Raw genomic sequence first — 16,578 nt, forward strand, 5'->3', positions numbered from 1 at the left:
GGCCGGCCCGCTCCCGCTTTCCCCTCTCCCCACAAAGCCACAGCCTAGCTTCCTCTCCTTTCCCCACCACGAGGCCCATTCCAGGCCAGCCCAGTTGCAATAAAACAGCTGTAACTTTCATTCTATTAATCCAATGAAGTTGTAGCTTACACCGTTGGAAAGCTTATCAAATCCTCCATAACTTTCTTATAGAACACTTTTCCAAATTCTACAGTTCAGGTAGCCGAAAATAGTGCACAATAGAAACTGTTTTAGGTTTTAGACAGTGCGGTTTCATCATCTTGTGATTTTCATAACTCTATAACCAAAATAGCTATCAAGGTGATTCTTATGGTCTCAGAAAGATATCGAAGTCTACTATTGTCCAAAATTTTCTCATGATTTCTGATCATCCAAAATCAGAGACATAAGCCGAAGAGTGCAAACTACTTCGAAAGGCAGGATAGGGAGAACAGAAGAAAACCATAACCCAACTATTTATTGCACTGATCCTTATACCTTAGGTCTATAAACTAAATAAAATTATGGGAACACCCAACAAGATCATTGCAATCATTACAAAGATGCAAAACAATCATAAGCATAATGACAATTCAACAAAGCATTAAAGGTGCACAACTCAATCATTGACTCAACTTTAACAAATTGTTTGCGGTGGTCAGGAGAGGCAGGCAGAGGCATCTGCGGCGGCCAGGAGAGGCAGGCAGAGGCATCGTTTGCGGTGGTGGCTTGGTCGAGCGGACCGACGGTGCCTGTGCTCCGTGCGTTAGTATGTTGAAGTGGGCTATAGATGTTCTTCATTTTCATTTAGCAAATTGTTTGTGGAACGACAATCCTAATTCTCATAAGCATCACTTGGCAAACTGGGGAAGTGTTAGTATGTTGAAGGGGTATGGGGGTCTTGGAATCCCCAACCTGAGAAACTTAAGCATTTTTTCTCTAGCCTCTTGGATTAGAAGAAATGATTCAGATGGGCATAAGAGCTTTGGAGATAGTTCGTTGATCACAAATACAATACCGATAGACTAAATATCTTTTATAGATCAATGGCCTTAGGGGCCTCATAGTTTTTCAAAGGCTTAATGTGGGCAACTTCTGCAGTGAAAATGGGTTTTAGATGGAAAATAGAATACAAGTAGAAGATTAAGTCTTGGGTGGATAACTAGCTAAGTACGTCAAGTCTAGCTATATAGTTTTGGGAGATTTATATCCTGGTCAAAGAAAAGTCAAAAACAGTACCTAAGCTTTGGGATGGAACTGTTGACACTCAAAATTGTCTCAACATGGAGTATGGGCATCACCAACAAGTTCTTAACACCAAAGAAGTGTTGGAAATTATTTGGCGTGACAAACAAGGAAAGAAACAAGCAAAGAAGGAAGAAAACCAGCATGGCTCGCCAGGGTCGGCTTGGCTGGCTCGCCTACCCCCAATCAGCCTAGCTGACTTCCCCTGCTGGTTAAGTTGACTCTCCCCTGTGCCGGCCGAGCCACAGTGCTCAGGCCCGCAAAAACTGGCTTAGACGACTTTTCCTTCTATATCAGACCAGTTTGGTTTCTAAATAGGTTTTGGACCTATTTTTGGCATGGGAAACTTGAAGAACATATTTTGGACTTGTTTCCTACTGGGATAAGACTACCCCCTCTATATATAGGAGAGGATCATGGCCGATTGAGGATCCCAACTTCTAATCATTAAAAACATATCTACTACACCCTTTTACCCTCTCCACTCTCACCTTGTTGTTCATCACGTCTCCCGATGAGATTTGGCGGCGTTCTAGGAGGCCTTGCTAGTCCTAGGAAACCCTCGACGTGCCCTTACCTGACGGGTCTCCTCAGGAGATGTTCGGGAGTTTATCAGGCGAAGAACGGGCTCAACATCGGCCTAACCAATCTCTAGATCAGTTTCGTCAGTTTGCTGCGTTCTTGTTGCGATCAAGGTCATGTGTCGACCGCATGCATGCTAGCCCTTGCTGGTGTGTGATCCGGATCACCTCCCGGCATCAACAGGAACTAATCTTAAATGTACCTTTAGAAGGCATGTTGATAATAGGTTGATCAAGCTCTAGTCAGAAGTAGTTCAGTCATCCTCTAAAATTTGTTTATTTATGAAGAAGACTCCTTAATTTAGGTGTTTACTTATAATGGTGTTTGTTCTTCTCAATCCCTCTTAAAGTCATTAATTTCAGAGGGGTGCTACCTCTTCATGTCCCGGAGGTTTGGAGTCTCAAGATACCTCCTAGAGTTCATTTTTTTTCTTTATGGTTGCATTCTAAAAAAATAAGAGGGAAACAATCTTAGTATATAAGAAGAAAATGTTTATTTTTTAGTGAACCAGAATCAGTTTTCACCTTTCTTTGACTGCGTAAGCAGATGTGGTGTTGTCTCTCTATAAACTCTACATAAAATTTTAGGTGCTGATTTTCTTTCAATAGGACAATTGTGGTTAAGTAACAAAACTTGTTTTAGTAGGCAATATGTTTTGTGCTGCTGCCTGTGGGGGCTTTGGAAATTAGGAAGTACTCTATGCTTTCAGAGAAGTCTTTGGAAAAATAGGCAATCCCTTCTCCTAAAGATAATACTCAAGCTTCAGGACTGGAGAAACTCTGCCCACCAAAAAGGATACTGGAATTTAATACGAGGCTGGAGAAGTTGAAACTTTTGGCCATCAGACCTCCATGTCTACATGGTTAAATCAAGTGGATGATAAATTGGATAAGTTCCTGTACCAGAATGCAACTATTTGGGAGATGACACATGTCCCGACCAGAGCCAAAAATCGCCTGCTGGAGTTCAAGCCATTCGGGGAGGTGTTTCAAGAGGGGAAATATGTAATTGTTCTTGAGTGCAGTGTGGAGTTCAGTGGGTTTTCTGAGGGTCTTTGTACCTGTGTGCTTTGAAGACTTTTGGGAAGGTGTTACCCACCTGGATGCTGTAAACGTTTTGGTCTTTGTTAATGCAATGACTGGTCCTTTGCCCTAGAACTCTAAGAAAAGGTTTATTGATTCAATATTTTTCAAAACAATGATAACTTCCATTTAGGGATCGACGTCTTCTCAGCTTAATTGTCAAGACTGATTGCGGTACCAAATATTAGTCAGATACGAACGAGAGATGCTGCTTACGACTATTTGTGACCACCAGTCTCAATGCATTGGACTACTGGGAGACTGACGATGAACTCGTCATCAGAGGTTACGAAATAGAAGCTCAGAAATCACGTGGGTGGACCTCGTCAATTCTCGAAACTCACCGACCAGCTATTCTCTTTATTTTTGGGGGCAAAGAGAGATTTTATTGCTAGCTTTAACTGGGGTTACAATCATTTTAGATGCGTTGCAAAACAAAAAAAAAAGGAGATGAAACACACACAGGCACATGCCTCAACATTAAGTTTGAACTGCTTTTCGACTCAGCTATCACAAAACCAACTTCAGATTTGTGGGCGTTCTGGCATGGGAGAGTTTCTACCACCCTGAGCAATCCGAGACCAGCTGTCCCAGCACAGCCAAAGATCCCGATGCCTCTAAATCCCACGACTACCTAACATATGGGTGCTTCTCATCCTCTCGGACACAGGCACACCCCCAGACCCGCTCTTGTGTTTCCTTTTGTCAAAAGAATGAACCGTTGGCAAGACCACCCATACTTCTTGTGTGTGTTTTAAAGGGCCAAGATAATAATTGGTGGTCCCGGCACGCATCTGCAACACTAATTGCACACAGTTTATCAAAAAGAAAAAACATGCACGTGACTCTACGTGGCAGCAAATTAATGGTTCCAGTTGAATCTGGAATGCTTGGCGAAAACAGTAGATGGGAAATTTCATTTTAGGAATAATTCATTTTTTAGCATTGCAAAAGTCTCCAATCCAAGAAATGTGATCAGGAAAAAACTTAATAGGATGATGCATGTTAATCATGTTGTAGATGTTATGTTTATCTGCCATCGTTTTTAGTTCACAAGCTTTTGAGCACCTTCGAAACACCGACAGCAGATCTCGAGATTGACGAAGTCACGTCTCGTTGTCGATGAGCACGTCGCTTATTACTACTAAAACAACAATGCTATAAGTCTATAATGAATCTAGGAAAATGCAAGTAGTCGTGTTAAGTCAAAAAATTAAACTCGGATGGGTAGGTTGCACCATAAGAAATCAAACCAGCTGAGCTACGTTCAGTTCACCAATTGAGATTAGATCTCTTGCCCTCGCTAATATGTATATCGTACCACATCCATGCATTTTGATCTCATTGTAATGTATATCCTACCTATAGGCCAATTGAAATTCCTTGCTCTCACTACTAAGGCTACACATCACAACTCTACCATTTGCGGGATTCATTGAAATTGGGAATCACAAGCGCCTTGACAACAAATCCAAGTCAGATGACTTAGTCGAGACATCACGCTAACAAAATATTTCTGCACCAGCCACTATTCTTTGGCGAGGGAATGACATCCCTAGGCGTCACCGTTGTCTAGCATTCGTAGCTTGCCACGGCCTTCTCTGTGCCGATAGCCTGGCACGGCCTTCCCTACGGAGGAGATGTAGTGAGATGACGGAGAAGGTGAAAACGACGCCTCCAGCGAGGGAGTGGCGCCCGTAGGATTCACCGTCATCCACCGCCAATATGTGGCCACTGGACACGCCAATCTGTCCATCACCTTGCAGTACCGTTGCCAGGCATGCTGTTCTGGCCATCCCTTTGCTGATTTATCCGCTGGCTAAACAACGCCGCCACCAGCCAACCACCAGCCACGTGGACTAGCCGCCTGACCGCAAATCTGGCCGCCAGCCACGCTGATCGAACCGTTCCTCGCAGACCATCTCCAGGCGCCACCGCCAGGCATGCACCACCGCCATGCAGCCACTACGTAAAAAACGATTTTTAGCAACGAGATGAATTTTTTGTAGGGGCAGCTGATGATGGAGCCGCCCCTACAGTAGCGTACTCGGGAGCCCAGACACCAGCCGCCCCTATAAATGGAATAGCAGGGACGGCTGGTGATACGAGCCACCCCTACAAATGGGTCTGATTTATAGGGGCGGCTCACTCACCAGCCACCCTCGGAGTTTCTATTTGTAGGGGCGGCTGATGATTGAGCCGCCCCTACAAATGCCCCCGTACAAAATACCTCCGATTTGTATAGGCGGCTCAATCATCAGCTGCCCCTACTAATGACCCACATATAGCACAACTGCAGCACCTTCTTTCTCCTCGGGTCACTCACTCCAACCCGTGAAAGAAAGGTGGGGAGGCCTTGGGCACCTCCCAAAAATTGCTCTACTAAGGGGGAAAGGTTTTGGTTTCAAATTCTTTGGTGGAGAGGTTGTAGAAGGTAAGAAAATGATATTCCACACTTTTTTTGAAGTTTTAATGGTTGGTTAGTGAGTAATTAAAGTTTTGTTTCTCTCTCTTCTATGGTGCTTGAGCTACTTATGAAGCAAATTAGACCCAAGTTTTAAATGTACTAAGGTAAATTAGGGAGGGAAAGAAGATCATACCCTTATTTGGTCCATGTTTCTTGATTTTAGTGAACAATTAGTTAGTTTTATGCATGTTTCATGTGCATGTGATCTAGATCTAGGGTTTGGTTTTTTTATTAATTTTGTTTTTGTAAATTTATGTTTGATAAAATTGGACTAGGGTCTGTATGAAAGATATTGGGTAAAGTATAGTTGTTGCTAATTATTGTCTTTGAAATTGTTTATTGTAATCAATAAATATGTATTTTAATTATTTATGGATAAATGGATCATTAATTAATTTTCCTCTACCATGGTGTGTTTGTATGCTTCATGTAATTATATTATATTTATATTCATATATATCTGAAGTATATACAATTATTCTCAAGTAATTATTAATTTGATTCATTTTTATATATATCTGAATAAGTAGTCCTTTAATGTTTGTCTTGTTGTTGTTGTAAAAGATGGAGTACATGAACTCTTAGATGCATGGTTCGTTAAGGTTCAAGGCAGGTTTCCGTGAAGAGGTTGATAGATTTATTGAAGCCGCAAAGAAGTATGCAATGACATTGAAAGAGAATAAGGATACAATTATTTGCCCCTGTAAAGATTGGAAGAACCATATGGCATGGACAGATGTGACTATCATCAGATCACATTTGATTATGCGAGGATTTGTTGAGGACTACACAGTGTGGATTCATCATGGTGAAACGGTTATTGTTAACGACGAGGATGAGGAGGAATACGATGATGAAACCATAGAATCTCTGTCCCAATATTCAGTAGAGCTTGATGCACGAATGGATTTCGAGTTTGGCAATGAACAAGGTGGTGATGCTGGTGGTTGGGATGGTAACGACGAAGGTGGTGCCAATAATGATGGTGGAGCACGTGTTGGGGATGAAGATGATTTGGAGGACATGATTCGAGCCCTTGGATCAGAGATTTTACTAAATAGCCCGAAAGGTCTAGAAAATTTGGAAAGGGTGACAAAAGCATCGAAGAAGACTGTATATGGTGTTGAATAGGGCTGTCCGACATATTAGACATTGCTACGTTTTGTGCTTGAGCTGCTCATCTTGAAGGCTAAGTACGACTGGTCAGACTGTAGTTTCAATGATCTATTGCATCTCCTGTCATGGGTGCTACCACAACCAAACTCAGTTCCCGCCAACACATACCAAGCGAAGAAGGTCATAAGTCCATTGACAATGGGGGTTGAAAAAATCAATGCATGCCCCAACCACTATATACTTTTTTCATGGCAAAATGTTCAAGTCACTGGATAAATGTCCCCGGTGTGGGGCCAGCCAGTACAAGAACAATGACCTTTACGGTGGGGAAGAAGCCTCCACGGAGAAAAAGAGAATAAGAAGGGTACAAAAAAGGTGGTACAAGAATGTCAGCCCCAGAGGACACTATTAGGCAACGATACAAAGCAGAGAAGAATTCCTATCTTGGTAATATGGTGCCTACCAGTGACCGACCACTTGAGATGTATCTTCCTAAACCCTAAAGAAGCTGCACTCATGACATGGTGGGATGATGAGCGTAAGGTGGATGATGATAAGATTTCACACCCGGCTGATTGTAGTCAGTGGCAAAGGTTTGATGAGAAGCACAAAGAATTCAACGATGACCCAAGGAATGTACGGTTCGGCTTGAGCACCGATGAAATGAATCCCTTCAATGAGAGGATGAGCGACCACAGCACATGGCCAGTGATCTTGACCATGTACAACATCCCAACATGGTTGTGTCAAAAGAGAAAGTACCTTCTCCTCACTATTCTTATTTCTAGCCCTAAACAACCAAGCATTGATATAGACGTGTTCCTCGAGCCTTTGATGCAAGAAATAGAGAGGCTATAGAGGCATGGGGAGCAGATGTACGATGCGTTCCGAAAGGAGGACTTTATATGTAGAGCAATAATATTTGTTACTGCCAATGATTATCCCACGCTGTTTGCTTTGTCTGGACAGATCAAAGGAAAGACGGGATGCTTGGTTTGCTTGGATGGTACTACATGGGTGTACCTGGATGCATCTAAGAAGATAGTTTACCTAAGGAACCGACGCTTCTTAAAGACAAGTCACAAGTACCGTAGCAAATTGTTCTTTAGATTTTATGACAACGCCCCGAAGATTGAACCCCTTTTGGAGAGATGTCATAATGGAGAACACGTGTATAGAATGGTGAAAAACATATGCGTCGTCTATGAAAAGAAGAATCTGGATGGGACGAACAGAGATAGAAGCACACCTCCTGTCGAAGGCGTACCTTTCAAGAAACAATCGATCTTCTTTCAGTATCTGCCTTATTGTCCAGACTTGGAGGTCCCACATGCCATTGATGCTATGCACGTGCAGAATAATGTCTTTGAGAGTCTCATTGCTACCTTGATGGACATAGGCAAGTCAAAGGATGGTCTCAAAGCACGGAAAGACATGGTGCAGCTAAATGTGATGCCACAGCTTCACCCGGTACCTGAGGCTAATGGAAAATACACTCTGCCCGCGGCGTGCTTCAACCTAACACCAGACAAGAAGAGAGCTATATGCACTTTCCTGAGGGGATCAAAGTTCCAACTGGGTTTTCAGCAAATGTGAAAAAACTAGTGTCAATGAAGGACTTATCAATAACACACTACAAGGCTCATGATTGCCATGTGATGCTGACAGTGTTTCTACCTATTGCAATCAGGGCTATGAAGCCAGAGTTCTTGAAAATGGCCATCACCTGCATGTGCTACTTCTTTTCGAAGATCTCACAGAAGACGATTAGCAAGCAAGAGCTGAGTGACCTACATGAATTTGTGGTGGAGACACAAAACCAACTGGAGATGTGTTTACCTCCTGCTTTTTTTTATAATGCCACATCTCATGATTCACATGGTTCATCAGATACAGGCGCTGGGCCCTTGCTACTTGCATGAAATGTGGTCCTACGAGCGGTTCATGTCGGTTCTAAGTCGATACGTGCATAATCGAGCATACCCAGAGGGCTCCATGATAGAGGGTTATAGTACTGAAGAAGTCGTCGAGTGCTGTCAAAAGTACCTAAAAGTATAGAAAGGGATTGATAAACCCGATTCTCGTCACAAGGGTAGGCTGGCTGGGAAGGGCACCAGTGGTAGAAAAGTGTTCATCAACCATGATTACAAAGAGGTGAGTCGGGGCGTATTACAGTGTCTTGCAGAGTACACAGCTGATGTAACCGTACATTGATGAACACTTGGCTATAATTATGGCAGAGAGAAATATCCGTTCGGATGATTGGGTCATGAAACAACACAAGCAACAACTAACTACATGGTTGAAGGACCAAAACATGAACAACGAGTGCCTCCTGAAGAAGGTGATGCACAAGAAGATGAGGACGTGCTTGAATGGGAACTTCGAAAGAAGCATCCAATCACCATAAGGCCAGTTTATGTTCCGATGAGAGACGTCTCGTCGATGTCCAAGTGGTTTTCCCATGACCAGGTCAAGCCTGAGAACCAAGTTAAAAAAGTCCCATCATGGGGTTCTGAGGAGGCCGTCACTAGCAAACTCCACCAAATTGCAAAGCAGTATCCAAATGTTGATGCCATCAAATGGTCAAAGGATTGCCCGAAAACATATGAAAGAGGCAAGCCCTTCCTACCAAACTGGGACATCCAACGCCTACCACTTGGAATGAGAAGGTTCCATGATTGGTACTTGCGTGTTCTCCCAACAAGCATAGATCTTATACAAGCATGTTTCCCCACCGGCACATTTGGAAGCCCAGCCAGGAAAATTGTCTTTGACTTCAATGACATGCACACATGCTTTCACCTAGGAGAAATGGAGATGAATCTAATTCACACGTGGTGCCTGGAAGTCCTTGTCCTCCCGATATGATATGAATTTTATTGAATTACTTCTTCAGTACTCCGTTACATGGCTGTCAAATGCATTACTTAACATTTTCATATGCAAAACATACAGTGCCTCAAGCAGAAGCCTGAGAGTGTACATTGTGGATACTATATATGTTCTATGATGAATAACACCGGTGTCTATAGGAGACACCTCTTAAGGGTAAGTTTGAACCTCTTCACCCGTAGTATAAAAACTTCGTACATGGTATGAAATACTAAACCGAAACGTGTTCTCTTGTAGTGGAGAGAAGAGAAAGGAATGAAAAGAGACCCATACAAGGATGACCAACTCTTAAAGCTCGTCGGCGACCTTTGCAACTTCATATTGGACCAGATTGTACACATCAAAGGCGCCTACCATGACCGAGAGTCTGACTTAGGTAGAAATCCTCAGTACCAACACTTTCGTAAGACTGAAATGCTAGCTCTAGGATGTTGATAACAATGTGTATGGAATTTGTATATTTAATGATGAATTGTATATATTCTTGTGAATTGGACTTGTAATTGTAATTTATATAATACTATTGTGCTTGTAGTCTAAGGGGTTCGGAACGCTGGTCGCGGGGCGTTCGGCAACGCGAACGTGGTTCGGAACATTGGTCTTGGGCGTGGCAACGCGAACGCAGTTCGAAACGTTGGTCGCTGGGCGTTTGGCAACGCGAACGCTGGATGGAATACGCGGAAACGAACAGTGTTTTGGTCGAATTTGAATTGTAAATTTGAATTTTTTGGCAGGAAAACGTACTATAGGGACGGTTCTAGATTGAACCGCCCCTACAAACAGATATTATAGAGGCGGCTGGTACTACAGCCGCCCCTACAAATTTGTAGGGGCGGCTGGTAACACGAGCCGTCCCTACAAATCGATTTGTAGGGGCGGCCTAGGAACCGCCCCTACAAATGCATGATTTGTAGAGACGGTTGGGTAGGGGCGGCTGGCCAAACCGCCCCTACAAAGGGTTACGAGCCGCCCCTAAAAAGCGTTTCTGCAGTAGTGAGCCTCCAGACCAGGGTTTTCATATAGGGAACTCCAATATTTTAAACTAATTTTTATTTGTTTATTTGTTGTCTTCTATTAAGTGGACGACCTATGTTCTTTATTTTCATTTAGCAAACTGTTTGTGAACGACAATCCTAGTTCTCATAAGCATCACTCGGCAAACTGGGAAAATGTTAGTATGTTGTAGGAGTGTGGGGGTCTTGGGATCCCCAACCTGAGAGACTCAAACTTTTGTCTGCTAGCCTCTTGGATTTGAAGAAATGATCTAGATGGGCATAAGTTAGAGATAGTTTGTTGATCACAAATACAATACAGATAGAACAAGTATCTTTTATAGATCAATGACCTTCGGGGTCTCAAAGTTATTCAAAGGCTTAATGTGGGCACCTTCTGCAGCGAAAATGAGTTTTAGATGGAAAATAGAAAACATCAAGAAGAGTATGTTTTGGGAGGACTTCAAGTCTAGCTATATAGTTTTGGGAGATTTATATCCTGGTCAATGAAAAGTCTCAAACAGTCACTAACCTTCGGGGTCGAACTAATCTTAAATGTACCTCTAGAAGGCGGGTTGATAACAGGTTGATGAACCACTAGTTAGAAGTAGTTCAGTCAGCCTCTACAACTTGTTTTTTCTGATGAAGAAGACTCCTTAATTTGGCGGTTTACTTCTAGTGGTGTTTATTCTTCTCAATCCCTCTATAAAGTGATTAATTTCAGTGGGGTGTTACCTGTTCATGTCCCAGTGGTTTGGAGTCTCAAGATACCTCCTAGAGTTCATTTTTTCTTATGGTTGCTTTCTAAAAAACAAAGGAGCAATCTTAGTACAAGAAAATGTTTATTTTGTAGTGAACCTGAATCGGTTTTCACCTTTTCTTTGACTGCGTTGTAGTGAAGCAGATGTGGTGTTGTGTCTCTGTAAACCCTAGATAAAATTTTAGGTGCTGATTTTCTTTCAATAGGACAGTCAACAAAACTTTTTTAGTAGGCAATATGTTTAGTTTTATACTGCTGCCCTGTGTGGGCTTTAGAAATTAAGAAGCAGTCTTCATTGCTTTCAGGGAACTATTTGGGAAAATAGACAATCCCTTCTCCCTGAAGATAATAGTCATGCTTCAGGACTGGAGTACACTCTGCCCACCGGAAAGGATCCTGCAATTTTTTTAAACAGAGATTTACTCGGCTTTTAAGAAAGACAATAGGATCCTGCAATTTAAGACAAGGCTGGAGAAGTTGAAACTTTTAGCCATCAAGACCTACAAGGCTACGTGGTGAAATCAAGTGGATGATAAATTGGAGAAGTTCCAGTACCAGAATGCAGCTATATATTTGGGAGATGACTGCCACACCCAGTTTTAAAGACAAAATCAGGTTCACCGTATGTATATCCAGAAAATCCACACATACAACAATAGAGTGAATAGTACCAAAAACAATGTTATTAAATAACGTATACATAGCTATATTAACACTTACATCAGAGTATCGTGAAACGGTAACTAATATTCAAACTCTATTCTTCACAGGGACAGCTGACTAGGGTAACATACGCCTAGCACTATCTTCTGGGAACTCCTCTGTGTCCTCATCAATCTTCTGAGCAACCTTACTACAGACTAAGGTGTGAGGGAAATAAGGGTGAGCACATATCGTACTCAACAAATATAACATAGGGTTCATGAAACTCAAAAGGTAGACACTCGTTTAACTGCATTAGCTTTTAGTGAGTCATCTTTTAGCATTTGAGTAGCAACAAGTTTATCATAAGCCGATAAAACACATGATCAGGTAAACATAAATAATAAAATAGCATAAACAAGTAGTCAATAGTGTTCATCTATTCTGTAAAAGTTCTAAGGCCACTCGTGACCATGAGCACGACTGATATACTAGTTTTATACTCTGCAGAGGTTGTACACTTTCACTGTGAGTCATGGTACCCATATGCCCGGGTTTATAACTCCCAAAACAATTCCAAAGTGAGCATGTAGGATTCACTATGAAGTCTTGCAAAGGTTCGTCTAACAAGTTAGGGCCGCAAGGTTTTCAATTGGCAAACAGATGTAGAGCTCCTCTTCTAAATGGCACATTCCGCGCAGGCTATACACATAAAGACAGAGGCCGCACTATACCCGATTTGGCAAGCCCCTTTTGCGCTATGAAGGTAACCACTAACAAGCTAGAAAAAGGTCCTTGTACTGAGCTAAAGCCAGAGCCATGTGGCCCTCACGCTTGTATCCCGGATGATCACTTATAGACAAGTCCTTAGGAAGATAAATCTAAAGCATTTAGAAAGTAGCTAAATACTTTAGTCCCCTTTTATCAAGTTGCTAAAAAGTCATATTTTAATATTTATTGCATACACCATTAGTCAGGTACAAGATCATAGGTTTGGTTGAGCACTAGCATTAGATACCCAATGCATATCCCATAGGTGACAAGGTAAGTTCAATTCTAGGAAATCCTTAACGGTAACAAGGAAGCACATGCAGTATGAATTTAAGTGATTAAAGTGAATAGGACAATAAGGATGATCCCATGCTATACTTGACTTTCATTTGCTTTACAACTAATGGTCAACCTCCTCATAGAACATTTGATCTTCTGTTCTTTTGGTCTCCAGCGCTTACAGACAGCTCTTCTACTCATAGATTGTAGCACACCAACAAACATACAAGCAAACAAATAGAGACGACTAAGAGCAGTACGCCACACGAGATAAAACAACGTACTAAAAGAGAGTAGCTCTACGGTCACAAGATCAAAAGAAACGTAAAAGAGAGTAGCTCTACAATCACAAGATCAAAAGAAACGCCGATAACGAAACTATTGTTAAAAAGAATCGACTACCTGGAGTTTTATATTATAAAAGAAAAGATATTTTAATTGAGTAAAACCATGTAAAAATTATTAAGACCGGATTAGGCAAAACATAACTTAATTTAAAAGGAGTTGAAACTACTCATATTTTATTTATAAACAATGCCATATAATTTAATCCAGTTAAACTTTTACTTTACAAAAAGAAAAGAATATGAGAGCATCTAAACGTGTTTTTATATGATTGTGTTTGAGCCTAACAAATTATAATCAAAACATATTTAATTTAATATTAATCAATCTAATATTCATTTATAAAAGGCCGACATGACAATCCTCTATTACTTTTAATTAATAAACTAGTTGCATGTATATTAATTAAATTAATATTTAGTTTATAAATCACTAGCATGTAAGTATGTAACATGTCAACGCCGCTGTTAGGACTAGAATAAACGGAGAAGAATGCGAACATGCAGATGCTCACTAGCAATAGAAACCGGACGATGACCATGGCAGGCTCGGCACGAGAAGGAGCAGAAGATGGCAGCACAGCTCGAGCAGGGATTCAGGGTTCGTCTCGACGAAGATCCCCATGTCTACGAGTTATCCGTCCATGCAAGCGGCGCACGCGACGATACGTGGTCCCGTTCGGCTTACCTCATATCCAGCTTGTTCGGCTTCTTTTTTCAATCCGAACACGAACAGTGTTTTTCTCTCACAACATTTCAGCCAGAACAGTGTTTTTCAGCCAATTTCAGCCAAGATTCAGCAAGCCGAACGGGGCCTGCTTGGCATCCAGCTGCAGGAGCGGGCGTCGGCGGCCTGCTACACAGGCCGAGCTGCACATACGGCAGGAGCTCCGGTCGTCTGTTGCCTGAAGGTCACGGCAAGACTGTATATGTACGTAGAGAGGTGACGAGGAATAGGCAACATCGGTAATAATTGTAAATTTTACAATATGATTCGATAAATTCAAGGATTAGATTCAGACCATCCACTAAATATAATATAAATAGTTCAAATATAGGCATAACAAAGTACCAGAGACTTACAATGCTATTTTTCTCATCGGTTTATTCGACGCTTAAAAAGGGACATGAATGTCTTGACTATATTATTTTTATCAACTTTAAAAAAATATCTCGCTCAACGAAAGTGACTAGACAATCATTCAAAAGGCTAAACAATATTTTTCTATAAAAACCTGAAGAGCAAAGATTAAATTACCGTAAATATTGCAGACGAGACATGCGAGAAATAGACGGCGATCCTCCAATTCAGAGCAGGGCGGAGGGCGGCAAGGCGACACCGACTCGACTCACCCGGTCAGGGCGTCAGGCGCAGGCGGTGTGTTCCTCCGTGGCTCTGTACTCAAATTAGGAAACTGAAACATCGTGTACAAAGTCGGAGACTCAGAGTGCGCATACCGTATGGGTTCACTTGCCGAGTGGGCCACGTTACATGGGCCTCCCGACATCAAGCAATGGTGTCCAGGTATGCTTTTTCATTTTTCTTTTTTATAAATACAGCGTATACACTATATTATATAGTATATATATACTACTCGCCGCCGGTTTTGCAGGATATGTCGGTGCATACCCAGCATACCCTGTGGCTCCGCCACTGCTGACTGCTGCCCTGCTTGAGCCTTCGTGGCTAGGGTCACATGCAGGACCGGCCTCGTCCAAGATGAGGTAGGGCCGACTGCAGTGCACAATGCTGCTCCATGAAGGTTTGCCAAAAAAGTGACCGGAAAAGAGAAAGAAGGGGACGCGGTCAACCGCTGATGGATTGATAAAAAAAAAGATACTATAGCATAGAGAGATAGCTACCTTGTGGCGACAGTTTTCGTCGGAGACGTCATCAGGGTTGGCTTGGCTGGCGGTGACATGAGAAGGAGGAGAAAAATCTAATTTATTATACGAGGGATTTTTCAAACTATGGGCTCTCCTTACGGTAGTTTTGTTGTACTTTGCTCAAGGGGTTGCTACATATATATAGGGAGGAAAACTCTCCATATCTATATCAACTAGCAATATGATATTAATTAATGTTGCACCCTCCACCTCCACTAATGGGCCTAATTTATTATTAAAGCCCATTAGTAAATAAATGTTTGAGCATTTAGGATTTATTAATATTATTACTCATGGGCTTTGAGCATTGAAAAAATGAGAGATTTTATTATTTTTGGAATTAACTAATTTCATGGATAAAATAATTCCAGAAAAGTTCAAAATTATTATTTATGCCGCGAAAAATACTTCGAAACCTCCAAAAATTTGGGGAAATTCTCGGAGACATTAAGGAACATGAGGAACCCAAATAAAGTATTTTGAGCTCATGATAAGATAATTTGGAGAATCAAAAAATTGGATTATGCTCGTAGAAAAGTGATAACAAGTTCTAGAAAAAGCCAAAAAAATTCCCGAGAAGTTTTTAGAGATTGATTGACGGACGTGAAACTAAAAGGAGTGATTTGGGTTACAAAGAAAAGATTTTGAGAAGCTCCGAACGAAAGCTTAAGCTAAGAAACAAGAAATTTGATTGCAGAAAACGATAAAGGCGTGCCGGAGAAGGAAGATCGACCTACTATACGTATTTTAAAGACTTTGCTCACTTTCAACACACAAAAAACAACAAGCAAACATCACATCAAGCAAAATCCCATCAAATTAATTCAGGAAAGTTTGAAGATTCACATTTTTCATATAACTAATTGACGCTAAATTAAACTAAACTTGTGGGAAATTTTATCTAAATATGAAAACATTTATTTTAATTTATGTTTTCTATGCACAACCCAAAATCAGAAATTTTGGGGTGACACAATGACACATGTCCTGACTTGAGCCAAAAGTCGCCTAGTGGAGTTCTCGGCTGTGGTCGAGTTGTTTCCAGAGGGGAAATATAGCTAGGTTAGTTTTCTGAAGTTAGGAAGGGAATGGGGTATATATGTATTGTTCTTGAACGCAGTGTGGAGTTCAATGGTTTTCTGGAGTCTTTAAGGCTAGTCTCAATCTGAAGTTTCATGATGTTGTTTTCGAGGCTGCCATGTCATATAGAATAAAATAAAATATAGATTAAACACTCGCTCTCAATAGAGAGTTTCATTATGTGGTTTCATATATAGACTTTTGATTTCATTACTCATTGGGAATTGGTAATTGTGACAAGAGAGTTTTATCACCATGAAACTCACTTCTTCTCTCTCTTCTTAAAAACGGTACCACATCATCAAAAACATTTATGTGACAACTTATTAAATGTAAAGAAAACTCTGATGAAACTTCCACTAGACTGGACTAAGTTATGTGCTTTGTAGAATTTTTGGGAACTGGATGTTGTAAAACGTTTCGGTCTTTGTTAATG

The sequence above is a fragment of the Miscanthus floridulus genome, chromosome 12 (assembly GCF_019320115.1).
Source record: "Miscanthus floridulus cultivar M001 chromosome 12, ASM1932011v1, whole genome shotgun sequence".
NCBI classification, from domain to species: Eukaryota; Viridiplantae; Streptophyta; class Magnoliopsida; order Poales; family Poaceae; genus Miscanthus; species Miscanthus floridulus.